At 31.6% G+C, this 15,899-nt stretch overlaps 2 long non-coding RNA genes across 2 annotated transcripts; both read left to right on the top strand.

The window, feature by feature from the left end:
• The first annotated feature begins 3,937 nt into the window (after positions 1–3,937).
• LOC111708094 (uncharacterized) lies at positions 3,938–8,810 on the top strand. The gene is made up of 5 exons (XR_002766586.1): positions 3,938–3,955; positions 5,766–5,866; positions 8,076–8,140; positions 8,371–8,422; positions 8,718–8,810. It is a non-coding gene; the product is annotated as an uncharacterized LOC111708094 (long non-coding RNA).
• Positions 8,811–9,172: 362 nt separating this feature from the next.
• On the top strand, positions 9,173–13,789 carry LOC111708093 (uncharacterized). The gene is made up of 6 exons (XR_002766585.1): positions 9,173–9,276; positions 9,758–9,825; positions 10,805–10,863; positions 11,050–11,101; positions 11,709–11,775; positions 13,218–13,789. It is a non-coding gene; the product is annotated as an uncharacterized LOC111708093 (long non-coding RNA).
• Positions 13,790–15,899: the final 2,110 nt, after the last annotated feature.

Below are 15,899 nucleotides of genomic sequence, written 5' to 3'. Positions count from 1 at the left end.
AGGCGAATACAAAAATCTAAACACTTTAAAGGTTTTATGAAAATATCTTTTAAATGGAGATGGATATTACTTTGGGTGGGATGAGATAATTTTTAGTAAACAGGCAGACCGACCTTTTTTGTATCTTGACGCCAATCATGAAATGCATTCATTAAAGTGGCGAATTGGATCTAAGATTCGGCTAAAATGAACTGTGCCTTGATTCTCAGTTTTTGTTGACCAAACAAATCTGAAAATAATTTGAAAATTTAGTTTTCAATACAGATGCCATAAAACCCCGATAGATGTCGAAAATTGTGTTAAAAGTGCATTAAATTCAACTCACAGAAAACAAAATTTTACGGTGATTACTAATTGAGGTGGTGGAGATTACCAATTGAGGAGCGCGCTTGCCGCAAAACAGATTTGGGTGGCGGTGATTACTATTTAAGGAACTCTGGACTCCCTCCCCCACCAGGCACACATTCTATATTATTATGTAGATGTATTGCTTACTGTTTCTATCTTTTACATAAGTTTAATATGACAATAAAGTTTTTCCGGAACCTTTTCCCAGAAAATGCTGGAACGATTTATCTGTAAACCAGAATTTTCTAGAACTTAATATTCCGGGACGTACGTTCCAAAATTTCGGTACTACGATCTGAAAATTTCCGGTTTACGGTAAAAAATCGTTCCGGAATTCCTGATTTCTGGAACCTTTTCCATAATGGAAATGGAAAAAAATTCCGAATCATTTCCGCACGTAAACCGTAACCCGGAATTACGGTGAAAACCCTAACCCTGTACTACGCATTAGTACATGACACTATATACAACACTATATATAACTGCAAGCTGCAGATCCTGCAGCTTTCAGAACTTTCTCAACTTGGACTCTATTACGATCCTTGTGCGTCTATAGCTGTAAATACCCCCTGGTAGATTTTTCACTTCTTCCCTCCCTACAAAGGTTTTTATAATTACATTAATTTCATCTTTAAAAATTATTGCCTTATACATATATCCGAATGTGTCTACGGCTTAAAGTTGCCAGTTTCTTTAAATATTTAATATCTTTACTATCCCAGGTAAAGATCACCGCCACATTTGCCACATACAATGAAAAAAACCAAAATGATGGCCAATAAACCAATTGAAAATATCTAAATGTAGAAAATTTACATGTAAAATTACATGTAACAAACGTAGCTACGTCGGGATAATATCAATCAAATGAGACTTCATGTACAGCTTATATCCAGTATCTTTCATGTACAGCTTATATCCAGTATCTTTCGTGTACAGCTTATTTCCAGTATCTTTCATGAATTATAGTTCTGTTTAGGTCTATCTGCCCCATGGTCGACACCGTAGTACATTTCCAAGCCGGGTCAACCATTCCGGTCCCAGTTTGTACTGCACCTAACTCTATGGACAGGACTAGCCGGTGCAACAAGGTTGACACGGTCAGTCTTTATGCTTCATATAGGTTGAATTTACTTTTATCAAAGGGGCAAATTGCGTGGCCCTTGTTTTGTTTGCCAAATCATTCAGTATACACTCTCAAAATACTTTGTTAAGGACCAAATACCAAATTAAACCTTCCGATTCACAGGTTTGTTTTGACCTTTGGGACAAAAAATGAAAATGAAGCTATTGAAATAAAAAAATGTCTTAAGGATTAATGATTTTCTTATCAAAATCATTATTTTTTTAGATAAAAAATTCCGTCAATGATAATCAAAAACAACACTTTTTAACATTTCTGTCACCTTGTATACCCATTTAGGTAAAAGTTAGAAGAAAAGTTGATTTCGCTCATTCTCAAATTTATAGTTCATAGTTAGTTTAAAAAATTGTTGGTTCAGTAAAAACCATGGATTTTTAAAAAGTTAAATCGAAAAAATAGTTTGGTCAGTAAAAATATTTAAGTTTGTTCAAAATTATTTGATAAATTTGTTGGTCGAGTATATGATCTGCAGTTGAACAATTTTAAATCGTTTTTTTTTGTTTGTTTCAAATTTCTTTAAAGATCAAAGTTGTTCGTCCGTGCATTAGTTCTTTTTCTGTTAACAAAAAAAAATACCTATTACTATACTCAAGGGCAATATCAGTTAAATATGATTTCTTATTTTTTATTGCTCTTGCTTTGAGGTCAAAACAAAAAGAAAATTTAATTCCAATTGTATCATATATCTCTCTTGGAGTCAGGTGCATGTTTAGTTTACCAGTAACATTAATGTTCTGAGAGGTAGGTAGGTTAGGATATGGTACAGCTCAAGTGCAGTGCTTGGTAAATAAAATAACAGTACAGAATCAGTCTTGAATATCTTTCGACCATTAAACATCTACGTAAATTTCAAAACATATTTTTTTCAATTCCAATACAGTGAGACCCATAAAACTGTTAAATAGTTTTACCAGTTGTTATAGACTGAAATTAATAAAGTGAGTTGGGACCCATACACAGGACAATACTTGTTGCGTATCATGTTAATTGAACTATTTAAAATAATAACTTAAGTCTAACTCTCATTACTCCACATCATGGGTCTCATTGTAAATAATGTTTTCATTTAACTAAAGCCAGAGAAGACATCAACTACGTTTTTTACAAGTACGAACTGATTTTGGATGAAAGGGGCGTAGACATATTTTAAGTCTTAATCATAACGTTACCCCTAAAACCTTTGTTAGAAGCTGGGAAAACTACTAAATATTTCATATTATTGATTAACTGAAGGTTGTAAGGGCACTGTTGTGAATCAGGCATGCCCTTTTTTAAATGGAGGGACAGGGTCACTCAAATATGACAAAAGTCCCATCACATGCATTTTCCTTTTTTGCAATGTATTTTGGAGTAATATTCAATCCTGAAACTTTGTCTTTCAAATTCCTAAATCTTTTAAACCTGGTGTTTATAGTTTTACAATTTGCTTTTAAGGAGTTTATAGTTTCATTTATTAGACATCTGGAGGCAAAGATATAGAGATTAGAAAACCTGTATTTGTTCCCAATGAATTCAGCCCCTAATTCAGTTCTTACTTAACTGAATTTTTATTAAAGGTCCGCATATCATGATGCAAAAAATAAGTTTTAGATGCAAGTTCTCAATCCTGCATAGACGAAACAAAAGTTTACACTTTATATGTTTTTTTTTACTTTTTAAAATTTGCAGAGCACACACATTGTCAAGATAGTGAAGAGAGAAAAAAGGGGAGAGAAGAAGCAACCTAGGGATTAGGTCAACCCAGAGAATGAGAAAGAGGAGAAAAATAAGGAAGAGAAGAGGGGATAGAGGAGACAGAGCTGAGAAAAAGGAGGTAGAGAAGAAATAGGAGAAAAATGAGGATCCAACTGATCGAAAGTTTGCCGCGAACTTACAAGGTTTACTTTTCTTTCTCTCGCATGTACCTATTGCAACTAAAAGTCAATAGTGCCGACATATTATGACGAAAGCTGTCGATGATGTCGAGTCGTGTATACGACATCGGCTAAAATGTTTCTTGGGTATAGCACAGAATAATTTCCAGTTTTGGCCAACAGGATCCCTAATTGCAAGAAAATGGACTTAACAAAATTCCGTACAACCGTCTCTGAAGTCGCATCCTTGGTGGGTCTTGTGGGTAACCCTATCCTATATGGATCATTTATAGTTATTGCTACTAAAAACAGATTTAACGTGAATTTGTTCACACTGTAAGTAGTATGGTGGTGATTTCTGTAATCTGGCAACTGTGTCCGCGTAGAGTGGGCCCGAACCGGCCGGTCCAACTCCAATAGCAAGTCTGCTGTCAGATAAACAGGGATAGTTTTAATTACATCACAAGTAAAAATTGAACATCCTCCATTATCTTCCCGAAAAAATAGTAATATTTATTTTCGTAAGTTTGAGATTTTTTACGAAAGTATTTTCTCCAAACCCTGGAATCACAGTTCATGCCGAGCCTCCTTTCCCCGTAGTTCAACTGAGGTGATATTCATGTTGCGTAGTTCTTCAAAACTCTATATAAAAGAAATGTTTTTCTAAGGATTCAGTTATAATTTTAGTTGTCATGATGTTTCAAGTCATTTCTATGATAATTTGAAATTTATGACATACACTGATTAGTTTACCAAACACCAACAAATATATTTTTACCCTATGCAGCAATGTTTAAATGTTTTGTCTTGTCATTGTAAAATTTTTCGCGTATCTGTTTAAAATTGTCATTGACGACTTAAAAAAGGTTATTTTTTTGGGCTTATGTGTCGTGTATGAAAAAATCGTTTTTTACGTGACTGGTTGATTTTTCTACGCACTGTTATCGTAACCCTAGGTTTCCCTATACTCTATAGGTGTCCTGTGACGGATATGTCTGTTGCTAAGGGGTATGGGTATATTCCTAGTATACGATTTTTGGTTATATCTATAAATGGATAAAATTATTTTCACAATTCTATTTAATAAATCATTTTTGCACGTTTCCCAATTTACCCCCTAAACTAGAAATGCCTCTTTGGGCCTTCGTGTTAGTTCGAGCCTTATAAATGGAGATAACACCAAATATAAAGATAGCAAGGCCTGTACGTGATATTTCTTAACTTTGAGTATAACATTATTTAGGAATCAGCAAACACAAATATATTACGGAACGAATTACTGACATTTCTGAAGGGCCGATTTTTGCCCCCCCCCCCCTTGAAATACTCTCCTTAACTTTGGGAGATGATATCACACTTAATGTTGTGTTCTAGATGTTTTGTATGCAAAATTGGTGGAGGGAACTCCGCTAAAGAAAAAGTTCCTTAACTTTCCTGTAAATAAAGTAGTTGTTAATAGTAATAACCGTTTTTTAATAGTACAGTGAAGTTTTTTTGGCTTTTAATCTAGGTTCCTAAAATATCTGATTTAACTTTTATCTTCACTAAAAAATAGCTTTATCCTCATTTTGAGTAAACGATTTTCTGTAGTGTAATAATGAAAGCAAACTTTCATAGCTCATAGAAGTTTCAACTGCTTTATAACTGCTTAAAAGCCAAAAACTTTTAAATGAAGAAAAACCTGATTATAAGATATGAAATGTCATATTGAAACCAAATATGTAAAAAATAACGTAAAACATGCAAAACTTTATCTATACATAAATTTGGCTTCTATGTCTGGGTGTTTGTATGTATAAAATAAACGTCAAAACAGTTGAACTGATCAGGCCCAAATTTTTTGTGGGACATCACGTGACCCCAGGGAAGGTTTATGAATGATAAAAATTTTAAAAATTTGTGTTAAAAGTTTTTATTTTTTGCAAATCTTGAAAATCCGCGAATTTTTTTCTTCTTTGTTTTAAAATGTACAAAAGAGAACATGTTCACAATATAAATGAAAGATGGGCGGGAAGCGCTTTAAAAGCCTAGTTATTTATATATTTAAGTTTACAAGTTTAGTTTAAATGTTTTAAATTGTAACCATTAAAGTCTTAAAATTGCATCTCTACTTTAATCTTGGTTTAATCCCTCTTTAACTGGAAACAGAACCTCCCCCCCCCCACACCTCTTGTTCTACTTATCTCTTAGGGTCTCAAGAATTAGAAGAAATATAATAATGAACTGTGAACTGTTAGCATCATAATTCATATATATTTTTATCTTTTTATTAAATATAAGAAATTCAGCATCATTTCTGTGTTTTGTGTTGATATTGTTAGACAGATGATACACACAAAGTATGAAAACCTTAAATATGCACTTTTTCACAATTGACGACTGGTTGTTAAGTTGGCCTCCTAAATAAATGCTTTTTTCAGATATAAAAGATTTTATCTGCGTTTTCAAGTTATAAAGAAGAAAGAAAAAGTTCTTCACGATGTAATCCTAAACCTGTTTCTTGATTCAGCAAATATAACAGGTATGTTCATCAAGGTACACCCAGACATGAAATTTTTTATGATATATCAATCCCCCTTCCACCCGGTGGGCCCCTTGACAAGGTATAGTGTTTCCTCAGTTAAAACATTCGATTTTTCAGCTTGGTAACAGTAAATATTTGAAGCAGTGTGAAGTATGTATACTGTCAAGAGAAATTAGATCATTTAAATCATAAATACTAAACTGATATTTACTGGGAGAGGGAAGGAAAAGTTAAGGAAGAAAGGATATTTACTGAAATAGGAAAGGAAAAGTTAAGGAAGAAAGGACATATACTGAAATAGGGAAGGAAAAGTTTAGGAAGAAAGGATTTATAAATATGATTAAAATTTATAAATATTATCAGGATTTAAAAATATCAAAATGATCAGGATTCAGAAATATTATTAGGATTTAGAAATATGATCTTGATTTAGAAATATGATCAGGATTTAGAAATATGATCAGGATTTAGAAATATGATCAGGATTTAGAGAAATGATAGGGATTTAGAAATATGATCAGGATTAAGAAACATGATCAGGATTTAGAGAAATGATCAGAATTTAGAAATATGATCAGGATTAAGAAATATGATCAGGATTTAGAGAAATGATCAGAATTTAGAAATATGATTAGGATTAAGAAATATGATCAGGATTTAGAGAAATGATAGGATTAAGAAATATGATCAGGATTTAGAGAAATGATCATAATTTAGAAATATGATCAGAAATCAGAATTAAGAAATATGATCAGGATTTAAAAAAATTAACAGGATTTAGACAAATGATTAAGGGGGTTAGAAATTCAAATATGATCAGGGTTAGGAAAAAAATTATCAGGATCTTTGAAGACTATCAAAATTTTGAAATATTATTAGAATTGAGAAAAGATCAGAATTAGAAAAATATTAGAATTAATAAAGCAGATTAGGATCAATTATGAAAAAAGGTTAAGAAATTTAAAAGACGAAAATAGTTAGGAACTGACGATAAAACGTGTATTGCAGTGAGAATCCTAGACACGTTTAGTAAAAGCAATGTGACCTGAAAACTGGGCAGTATTTAAAGATACTGTTTGGAAATTGGGAAATCCCTAAGTTCTGGCTTCTTCGAATGGAAAAACGTGTAGAGTGCATTAACCCTGTTATGTTCCCCTACCTTTTAATTTTAAGCGAGGTTGCTACGCAGTACGCATTCAGACTCAACAGCAGCCTCGTTTAGCCTTTCCGACCCGGCCTCGAGAAACATGCTTTTTTGATATGATGTTGATAGTACTGTATTTAGTTTAGTATCAGTTTGTTTGTGGTTAGTAGTTATGTTGTTGTTGAAGATGGGTTTATTATGATCGACTTGATTAATGGTTATTGTCCTGTAAATTATGATAAAGGAATACTTTCCCAAAGCCTAATTTTCTTAACCTCGTAACTTTAGTCATAGACCTTTTAATATTTAAAACTATTATTCCTTTTAATAGCAAACGTTTGAAGTGCCAAAGATTCATCTGATTGCAAAGATATAAGGATTAGAAAAACAGAATTAAAAATTAGTTACTGTATTATTTTATAACAAACTGTTAGATTTCTATCTGTTTTCTGTTTTTAAACTATTGTTTTCTGTTGTAGTGCTTATTTTTTCTACATTTTCTAATTTTTTTCGGTTTTTTTTAGTACTATTTGAGTTCTGTAAGTGTACTGTTAGATAATTTTTAAATATTACTTTTTGTATTTTTAAATACTCCTTTTTGTATTTTTAAATACTAATTTTTGTAATTTTAAATACTCCTTTTTGTATTTTTAAATACTCCTTTTTGTAATTTTGTATTTTGTACCCCTCCTCGTAGTAGGTGGCCGGGTTGGTTCAGGATTTTTCTTACCGGTAGGGGTCGGATAGTCCTGTAGGCGGTCTGGGTTGCCCAAGATGGGGCTTCTTTCAGATCTCATCTCACATAATTACATAATCACTACTTTTCTATTTTTAAATACTACTTTTTGTATTTTTAAATGCTACTTTTCTATTTTTAAGTACTACTTTTTGGAATTTTTTAATGCTACTTTTTGGATTTTTAAATACTACTTTTATATTTTTAATTAATTTTTAAATGTTTAAATACTACTTAAGTATTTTTAAATACTACTTCTTGTATTTTTGATTTGTTACTTTTTAGATTTAAAGAATTACATTTTTATTTTTAAATATTATTTTTAGATTTCTGTTTACTTGAGTTTCTAAAAGTCCGGCTGTTGTGCGTCATTCCCTAAAATAAAGTTTAGGTAAGCTTTCCAGTAACTCTCAAAATATAGGAAGGTGGGGGGGTTTCTAGACATATTAGTAGGGTGACCTTTACTAATAATATATAGAGATATGGTGGGGTGGTCAGACATATTAACAGGGTGTCCTTCCCTAAAAATACCGGGAGATATTGGGGGGAGGGGGGGGGGGGTAATAATGGTGAAGACCTTCACTTAAAATATATTTGATTATTGGCCTTTTTTCTGTTTAGTTATTACCAAGATGGCTGGAGTTGCCCAAGCTCTTCTTGAAGCTAGCAGAAGGTATAAAATGGAGTTGGATTGGGGAGGGGGCTATTTTTGAAAAAAAAATCTGATTATGCTCTTTAAATTATTTCCTATTTCTTTGTAGACCTCTAAAAAAAATTGATATTATTGAAATATCTTAAATCTATGACAAGAGGTTGCAAAGAAATAGGGATTAGAAAATTAAAGTTTGAGTCGAGTAAACACGGGATATTCTAAAATCTAACATAATGAATGTTTTACACCCCAAGATATATCTTCCATATGTATATTGAATATTATTTCTGCATTTACTTTACACCTTTCAATCCAGGATGTCCGTTGGAACCCGTCCTACCTTAGTTATTCATCCAACAGTAGGAGGTACTGGAGAACCTCTCTCTCCTACTGGTAGTACACCTGGTCTATCNCCCCCCAAATTATATACATACAAGAGCCCGTAAAATTTTTGGATTTCGAATTTAATTATTATCAAATTATGCATTTACCTAAAAAAATCTTGGCATAAAATTAAAAATTTATTTTTCTGATAATAATCTTTTCTTGTGGTTGGTGATCTTTTTGCAAGCCTTTTGTAATGTTTAAGCAAAACATCAAATTTTGTAGATTTTTTCTGTCCTCATTGGTTGATTTCCAACATAAAGCAATTTCTTGAAATTTCGATCATTTGTAAATTTCTTCGAATCACAACACAAAATATTTCGGCAGAAATTGGTTTTTTACCATTTTGAAATAAATATACAAGGGGAATTAATACAAGTATAATACATACATTATATAAACAAACTTAATTTTGTTAATTTGTTCAAGATTCTACTGGGAGCCCGAACGGTTGGTTCGGAGGCTCACACTGGAATTCCTCAACATCGGAGGTAATTAACTTAAATCATTTAATCGGAAGTAATTAATTTAATCCATTTAATCGGAAGTAATTAACTTTATCCATTTAATCTAAGGAAGGAACTTATGAAGAATATGGAAGATTTTGTTGTTTTTCCATTTTTTAATTGAAAAGAGAATATTTTGTTTGTTGGTCTGCAGGCAAAACTTTCAATGTTGGTAAAATTAAAATAACGTTTACAATTATCATTAACTAATGTTTTCCTGGCTGGATGATAAACTGGATGACAAACTACCAACATTAACTAATGTTTTCCTGGCTGGATGATAAACTGGATGACAAACTACCATCATTAATTAATGGTTTCCTAGCTGGATGATAAACTTGATGACAACCTACCATTAACTAATGTTTTCATAGCTGGATGACAAACTACCATCATTAACTAATAGTTTTTTCCTAGCTGGATGATAAACTTGATGACAAACTACCATTAACTAATGTTTTCCTAGCTGGATGATAAACTGGATGACAAACTACCAACCTATGACGGTGGTTGGTTCGGCGCTAAGCGAGTCAGGTGGGTTTTAAATATCTTATTTATTTGAGCTGCGGCTTTAATTTTAAGTTCGGCTTAAATATGGTTGGTTCCACTTAAAATTGTATTTTATTTTTAAGATTTAAGACGACGCTCAATTGAAACCGGTTTTGAGGGATTCATTTAATTCGGACACAGAAATATGTAATTTTCCGGAAAAAACTTAAAAGATTTTTTTCGCCGAAAAAGGAATAGTTTTTTTTCAAATAAATATGTTTCTGGTAAGCCGTGCGAGAAAAAATTTTTAAGACCACGTTAAAATGATAAAAGACATTGCTTATAAACTTAATTTATTTTAACTTTGCTCAGAGTAATTTAACTGCTGACAGAAACAAATGTTCCCCGAATAGTCATTGATAATTGTTCTATGAGGTTGGGCCCTTCAGGCTTTGGTTTTATTTATTTTTATATTTTAACATGATTGGTAGGATTTAGATGTTGTAATGCAAATTAGTAATGCAATTTATTTTTGTTGAATTAGAAGGAATGTGCACGTTGTATATCATAAATACCTGTTCTTCCTTCCTTATTGTTTTCCATTTTTAACAACATTTTGATTTTTCCTTTTTTTTCTATCGTTCAGAATTCAACTAAATTATCGCGTTTTTTCCTTTTTCTTTCCAAATTCTCAATTTAAAAAGCTAATTATTTCATATTCATCTAGACGTAGAAAATTAAAACAATTTTGCTTCGTCAATTTTTTCGAAATTTGAATTTTGAATTGTGGATTATACTCAAAAACTAACACTTGGCCCATTTCTAACACTTAGTATTAGAAATGGGCCAAGTGTTAGTTTTGGAATTTTTGAGCTTTCATCTTGTAGAAATTTCAAATTTAACCGTTTTTATTACAAGGCAGGACTGTTTACATCCACTTTATCGGTTCATAGAAATAGAAAAGCCTTTAAGTTAATTATGATTTTATTCTTGTTTCCAAATTTGTGAACCTTCCCTTTTTAAGGACGTACAGTGAGAGTGATGGACCACGTGTAAAGATTGACGTCATGTCCTGGCTCTCAGGTATTTTCTTTCGGACAAATCCGCAAAATTTATTTTTGGAAGTCATCAAAGTTTTATTTTGCAAATCCCGCAAAACTTTATTGCAAATCCCACCATAAGAATATAAAAAAAATGCTTTTGACAAAAATCGTTGATAAAAAAATAGAAATTTTGTTTTCACCTGAAAGTATCGCACTTTTTTTTCAGGCACACCTCGGCCAATTGAAGCGTCAAGAACAAGGAAACTCTCCGAGCCAACGTAAGTTTATTTTGATATTTTTTCAGGAAAAATTTACAAAAATAGATCTGTATCAGTTTTTTTGTTGATATTTTTACAGATGCTATTTGCAAGGATGAACACCCTATCCCGATTGGGTTATTTTTGTTTAATATAAGGGGGGGGGTGTCCCCCCCTCAGAGTTGAGATAGGGGAGTGTGATACATGTCCCTAGTCCAACTTACATACGACACATATCGATTGTTCAAGGACTTTTCAAATATATAAATTTTGGCCCTGTAACTTAACTAATAAAAAAGTTATTTATCTTGTTTTTTGAAACACCGACCCGCCGTTTGACGCTCCCCCACCATACTCTAAAATTTGTATGAGGGTGAAAAAGTGTAGAAGTTGTAGCGTTCTAATGTAAGCCGTTTTTATGTTATTTAGAAAAAACTGCAGGGGGCCACCCCCCCCCTCATCGTGACAGGGTTACGCTCTTGAATTTTTGTACAAACCATATTTATGTCAAAACCTGAACCTCGGTGTCTGGGCCAAGTCACGGTCTTGAATTGTCTTCCTCTGAAATAGAGATATTTATATATTCTAGGCGGGTTTAGACCAGTTTGTAATTTTGTCAAATATATAGAAACCGGAGAATCAGGAGACATTCTACACAAGAAGTTGAAGAAGCCATGGCAGGCGGACTAAATAAGGTAAATTTTATAAAAAAAATTGTTCCAGCAAAATCATCGAGTGAAAAGGAAAGACATTTGGAAAGATCAAATAAAAATACATGTTTCGCTATTGCAGAATATCTCTTCATTTTTATGTAAAGAAAAAAAATTCTGGTCACATTTGCTTCATTCTATATAATAATATTTTATTTTATATTTTACAAATACGGATAAAAATTTTTGAATACGTTCAAAAAAATTAAGATTTTTATTTAATATTTTTATAACTGAAATTGAGCCTCAGGGGGTTGGGTTGGGGTTTTTTCTTTTTCCATGGGGATTAACAATAATAGGGGATTAGTAAAAACATATTCCGATGTGCCCCCCCCCCTTTCCAAACCGCCCTTGGTGATATATCTGTAACGATTTTCGAGTTTTTAAAATAAATATTTATGCTTCTAACTTGAGTAAAAAGTCCTTCAGATCTCAACTTTAGTCTGAGTACATCATGAGTACATCATCTACTGGGGGAGTGTTATGTAACTAAGCAACTAAGCCTGTTCTATGGCCTCTGGCCTGATTTATTTAATTTTATAACTTGAATTCAAGTGCATGGACTTGATTTGTAATGTTTAAGGGTGATAAAATTAAATTTACACTTGTAACTTGATATTCTATTTTTCGATTGAATGAGAGAAATATTTTAGACGAAATATTTCTTAAGGGATTTACTGCGTAATTTATTATGAACCTTCATTTCAATAGCTGTGTGTCAAATGATTAAAAAAAGTTGATGAATTTCAAGAATTTAAAAACTTTCCGAGATATTATGTTATTTCAAACTCAATTCATTTAATTTCAATTCATTTAGTTGTGTTTTTTTAATCATAATGGCTAAGCTTTCTACACTTTAGAGTTTATTAACTATGTGCTAACTTATTTTAAACATCTAAACAATGAATATTAAATATAGCATACTGATGTAAAATTTTGATCAATACCATTTAATTAAAAGGGGTCAATCAAAACCCGTTTTTGACTACTCTCTAATACACGTGTGAGTGTGTGTCTGTGTGTTGTGTGTGGGGGGGGGGGGTCAGGAAGTTTAGATAAAGCTATTTGTGTAATGTATTCACTGAAATGCTAGGCCGAAGGCTGCAAGTTGCAAGGTTAAATAGATTTACAAAAACAAAAATTTAACTTTGAAACCGACTGATTGCATATGTGTAGTGCTAGGGAGGGGGTAATCCATTAAAATAATCTTTATTATACAAGATTTTTTTCTCACTGACGAATTAATCGGATAATTTAATTATGGTGTTTTTTGGTTACCATGTTTTTTTTCTATGGAGTTACGTACTTATGATGGCAGCGCTCATTAGTGGAAGGTGATAAACCTTGAATTTGAGATACACAAGATGTCTTCTTGAATTTAAAATATTTTATTTTGAATTATAATTTAATAGTTGTTATTCTTTTAGGCTGACATCTACATGCCTCCTTTCTAGTAAACCGTGGACCTTCTCAACATTTGGTTGTAATTAATGCGGTACAGTACATGTACATGAAGTAGCATACGTACTACTACACAACCAGATCATGATTTATGTACATTTACATACATTGTATATGAACCATTGAAACGTGGGATTGAAGAGAAAAAAGAAGAAAGTTTTCAACCATTATTTTTTTAATTTTTCATTCTTTTTTCTTAATATTTATGTTACTTTAAATTTCTGTGATCAATTTCTATATATATATGAATATTTGTAAAACTACTATTATGTGGCTCGTTTTTAAATTTTACTTGAAATGTTTTTATAATAATCTAAGCACACCTTTGTTACAGTTCAAACCTTGATGTTGATAAATTGATTGATTGATAAATTACCAATAGATAACTCGAAGATTGGCATTAACGTCTGAAGGTACTCAATGGTGAATAAACTATCTTGTTGCATGAAAACCATTTGGTGCAGTTCTGAACTTGATGTTCTTAAAATTGAAAGTCCGAAGGCGCAATTGTGAAATAAATGCCCTTGTTATGATAAAATTAATAATTGTGCTATTTGAAAATGTTTCTTTATCATAAAAGATAACTTTTATTTACCCAAATTTGAAGAAATGGCAATTGTAAAAAAATTGAATTGAAAAACTATTGAATTATAAATATTAAACAGGAAGTGTGCAGCATCTTCTTTATTTATATAATTGGCTACAAAATAAAACATTTGATAAATTAAAATAAGCGACAAAACTTGGATTCTATCAATGATAGAAATTAATTCGAAAATGTAACTGTTTTGAGTTAAAAATAAGTAATTCTGAGCCCAAAGATTTTGTTAAACCAAATAGTAAGCTCAACCAAGATTTGTAAACCTAGCCAAAGTATGTTTTCAAAATCCTTGTTTGTGATTGGTTAAAAATCTAATTGATCGACGAATCAAAGATGACCATTCGTTTTTGGCGCATTTGCCACACAACAGCTGATTTTAATCTGATCAAAAACAAACAAGAAACATATTTGTTTTAAACATGGAACGTTGTAAAGGATATATATTTTAACATAAGGAATCCTACGCTAAAAGGTAGGATTAAAACTGTATAGTTTTGGAAAACATTATTAAAATGTTATTATATGCTATGTTAAGATGATAATAAACGAGTTGAACTGAATGGTTCTGTAAGCTATTAAATTGAAAGGTTGAAACTAAAGGTACTGTAGACATAATTACAAGTTACATTATTAATGGAGTCCGATTTTCAGAGATAGATCATGAACGAAGAAGATTTCCATGTTTTCTCTTTATATTTTCAATTTTATATTTAAATTTGATTGATATTTAATAATTTTCAATTGTGGTTTCTCAACAAAGTGACTTACTGGGCTGAACTTAATTAAAGTGAATTGGAACAGACAAATTAAAAACGACTAGTTGGGCCATACGCAACTACAGGTGTCCTACGGAACATGACAGTTGGTAAATAGTTTAGGTCGTCTTCTTCCATAATTTGTTAAGTTGTTTAATACCAAATACAATGAAAAAATATATACATAGGAGTATATTATAGTAAAATTAACTTCAAAGTAAAATATATTTGAGCAAAAGATTTAAAAACGAAATAAACCGCAAACAGCCTTTAATATTAGTTCTTAGCTTCGGACAAAACCATGTTCCTCATTAGTTTGATATCTTGTTGCAAGCTTCAACCTATAACGAATTGTACTTATGAAATTCAACTTGCAACTTCTGAAGTAACGGTTGTAAATCGAGTATTCCACTTTTTTGCACAAAAATTATGATGACCCAATAAGAAAAAAAAAATTTACTTTTTAATGAATTTTGAATAAAATGAATTTTGACACATATTCCTCTTTTTGTTTTTTTTCCCGAATATTACTAATATAACAGCCCATGGCTGCAGCTCTAAAACAGGCTGAAAATGATGACCTAAAAATTTTTGCTTTTTACAGTGAGAACCAGAAAACTGTGGAATAGGAATTAAAGCAATAATAAAGTCACAAAGTGTATTAGATGATGTTAAAAAGCAAAGAAGATTTTCATTCAGTGAAGTGGGTCTGTTTACACTGCACAATTCCTGTGAATCGTGTTCATTAGACGATTTAAAGTTATAAGTTAAATCTAAAAGTCGTCTTCTTATTCCAGTGTTTCCTGATTCTCGTTGTTTAGGATTAGGAAGACGACATATATAAAGCAATAATAAAAGTGCATTGGATGTAAAAAAGCAAATAGCAAATTGTGACTTTTTAAATTACTTATTTAGTGAAATGTGTCTGTTTACACTACACGATAGCTGTGTCATATGTTAATTAAACGATTTAAAGTTCAAACTTGAGTCTTAAAGTCGTCATCTTATTCCAGTGATCCTGATTCTATAGCTTCTTAACATTTTTTAAGTTAATCAAGTCAGCAGTCTGAGAGCAGTACGCAGTGCATAAATTGTTTATTCCATTTAGATTTAATAATTTAGTAAGAAGTTCTCTAATATCGTCTTCGTAGTGTTTAATGTTGGTCGTATTGCAGATCAATACTGTTCAATTTAACCTCCATTAAACAAGTGTTTGTTAATTTAGACAGTCAAGTTCAAGGTATGGAAACCCAGCGTTGTCAAGGGTACCAAGATTAATCCGGCCGTTTACC

This window comes from Eurytemora carolleeae, unplaced genomic scaffold, assembly GCF_000591075.1.
Source record: "Eurytemora carolleeae unplaced genomic scaffold, Eaff_2.0 scaffold762, whole genome shotgun sequence".
Lineage (NCBI taxonomy): Eukaryota > Metazoa > Arthropoda > Copepoda > Calanoida > Temoridae > Eurytemora > Eurytemora carolleeae.
Note: the sequence above shows the minus strand (reverse complement) of the source record. Positions and strands in the feature narration are given on the sequence as shown.